The sequence below is a fragment of the Podarcis filfolensis genome (assembly GCF_964270895.1).
Source record: "Podarcis filfolensis genome assembly, chromosome: 17".
In the NCBI taxonomy this organism is placed as follows: Eukaryota; Metazoa; Chordata; class Lepidosauria; order Squamata; family Lacertidae; genus Podarcis; species Podarcis filfolensis.
Genome location: NC_139621.1, coordinates 12,089,653 through 12,092,955, shown reverse-complemented (window position 1 = coordinate 12,092,955; position 3,303 = coordinate 12,089,653).

Here is a 3,303-nt window from a genome sequence, read left to right as displayed (position 1 = left end):
TGCGCTCATCAGCGTGCGACGAGGGAGGGGCGGCGGAGGCGGCGGCCAACCCGGGAAGGGAAGAGTGCGCGAAGGTGAGTGGCGGCGGCGGCTGCGGCGGCCATGTTGGGAGTGGCAAAGGACGCCCGCTGCCCGTCCGGCGCTTTCCCCCGTCATTTGGCTGAGGCGGGTAGCGGCTCGGCTGGTGCCGACGATGGAAGCGTCGTCTGTGCGATATATATTTATCTATATGTTGCACCATAGGCGTACGCTTGAAAGCAACGCCGTGTCCCCACCCCAAATCCGCTCACTCACGGGTTCCCCCTCGCTCAAGCGGTTGCTACGCAACTACTGGAATAAAATACTCCTATATGTGGTGTGTCTTGGGAGAAAAGCAATAACAAACCTAGACAGCATCTTAAAAAGCAGAGACATCACCTTGCCAGCAAAGGTCCGTATAGTTAAAGCCATGGTTTTCCCAGTAGTGATGTATGGAAGTGAGAGCTGATCGCCTAAGAATTGATGCTTTTGAATTCTGGTGCTGGAGGAGACTCTTGAGAGTCCCATGGACCGCAAGAAGATCAAACCTATCTATTCTTAAGGAAATCAGCCCTGAGTGCTCACTGGAAGGACAGATCCTGAAGCTGAGGCTCCAATACTTTGGCCACCTCATGAGAAGAGAAGACTCCCTGGAAAAGACCCTGATGTTGGGAAAGATGGAGGGCACAAGGAGAAGGGGACGACAGAGGACGAGATGGCTGGACAGTGTTCTCGAAGCTACGAACATGAGTTTGACCAAGCTGCAGGAGGCAGTGGAAGACAGGAGTGCCAGGTGTGCTCTGGTCCATGGGGTCACGAAGAGTCAGACACGACTAAAGAACAACAACATATGTGGTTGTGTGTATGTGTAAAATTCCATGCACAAACGCACGTGCGTTCACACACAAAAATAGGATCCTATGGAATGAGCCTATAGACACTAGACACACAAAGAAACAGAGCAATAGGTTCCTATGGGATGCTACTACACTCACACACACACACACACGGTTCACACTTTTTGGATTTGTTAAGCAAAGGTGCAGGTTTCCATTCACCCTACCTTGCTCTTCCGCCCACAGAATTTTAGCTTTAGGGTTAAAAGGTGTATTGGCTTTCTGGGACATGCTGTCAATTTCATTTATGAGGGCAAATGTTGATATTTTGATATCTGCATTTCAAAGTCACTCTGCAACAGGTTTGAAAACTGTGTTCACACACACACACACACACACACGTCTCTGCAGTAAAGTCTTGTAGGTAAAGTAAAGTTGCAGCATGGCAAGCAGCGGGAAGTAGCAGGGAAGATTAATTTTGCTGCTTATAGTGCACACCCTAACAGAGGTGTTTGCACACCCTAATGGGGGTGTTTAGAGGCACAAATACATCCGGAGGGTGTTGGAAAGGTTGAGGGAGATGGAGCAGTATTAAGTTGTTGCCTCCTCACTTGTGTGCATGGCATACTCCCCCATTTCCAGCCTCCCTTATACAGTTCTATAATACTGTAACTCCAAATGCACATCAAGAACCAAGACAACAGTCCTATGGGAGTAAAGTCCAAGGAATTTACCGTATTTTTCGCCCTATAGGACGCACTTTTCCCCCTCCAAAAATGAAGGGGAAATGTGTTTGCGTCCTATGGGGCGAATGCAGGCTTTCGCTGAAGCCTGGAGAGTGAGAGGGGAGAGCCCCAGCGCCAGCCCCACAAGGTTGGGGGACAGAGGGAGGTGGAACGCCGCCATCCCGCTGTCTCCCGAAGTGGTTTGGAGGCTGACGGCGGGGAGCCCCCGCCGCCAGCCCCGCAAGCTCCAGGGACAGGAGGGAGGCGCAGCGCGTCTCCCCGCTGTCCCCGGACCTGGTCTGAAGGCGGGCGGCAGGGAGCTCTTCTCCCCGCTGCCTGCCCCGCAAGCTCCGGGGACAGCGGGGAGGCGCAGCGCGTCTCCCCGCTGTCCCCGGACCTGGTCTGAAGGCGGGCGGCGGGGAGAAGAGCGCTTCTCCCCGCTGCCGGCACCACAAGCGCCTGGGGGGGAAATAATTTTTTTCCCCTTTATTTCCCCCCAAAAAAACTTGATGCGTCCTATGGTCCGGTGCGTCCTATGGGGCGAAAAATACGGTAATGGGATTTACTTATCAGTAAATATGTGGGTGGTGCTGTGGTCAGGGGCGTAGGAAGGGTGAGGGTGGAGGGGGCAAGCTGCCCCGGGTGACACTCTGGGAGGGGTGACAAGATGGCCTGCCTCCCTCCAGCTGTAGAGTGGCAGAGGGCGTGCGCAGTCCCAATGGGCGCCACTCTCGCGGCATCCATACGGGCTGCCTCTTGAATGGCGACTGTATGGGCTGCCGCATGTGCGCAGTCCGTACGGGATGCCACCGCACATGAGTGGCATCCCGTACGGACTGTGCATGTGCGGCATTCCGTATGGTCACCGCACATGCGCACTCCATAGGGGATGCCGCTCATGCAGCAGCCTGTAGAGCCACCGTGCGCAAGCGGCAGCCCATACGGAGTACGCATGTGTAGCATTCCGTACGGAGTGAGCACGCGCGGGATGCCACACATGCGCAGTCCGTGCGGGCTGCGCCTCCCCAGGTGCCAGAGAGGGTTCCTCTGCTACTGGCTGTGGTGTAAACCACTGAGCCTTGGGCTTGCTGTTCGGAAGGTCAGTGGTTCGAATCCCCGCAACAAGATGAGCTCCTGTTGCTCTGTCCCAGCTCCTGCCAACCTAGCAGTTTGAAAGCATGTCAAAGTGCAAGTAGATAAATAGGTACCATACTGCTGGGAAGGTAAACGGCGTTTCCGTGCACTCCTCTGGTTTCGCCAGAAGCGGCTTAGTCATGCTGGCCACATGACCTGGAAAAACTGTCTGTGGACAAATGTGAGATGAGCGCCGCAACCCTAGATTCGTTCGCAACTGGACTTAACTGTTAGGGGTCCCTTACTTTAAAAAAAAATGCCTAGGATTGCATAGTGATTCACCGTTAATCCATCAGCCAGTTTTTAAGAGACTAAAATACAGTGGTACCTTGGCTAACGAACTTAATCCGTTTGGGAAGTCTGTTCTTAAACTGAAACTGTTCTTAAACTGAGGTGCGCTTTCCCTAATGAGGCCTCCCACCACCGGTGCCCTTCCACCGTTTGGATTCCGTTCTTAGACCAAGGTAAAGTTTGTAAATCAGGACACTACTTCTGGTTTTGCGGAGTTCGTAAACCGAATCGTTTGTAAACAGGAATGTTCTTAAACCAAGAACCGCTGTACTAACATGAGAAATGAAAATATTGATTGG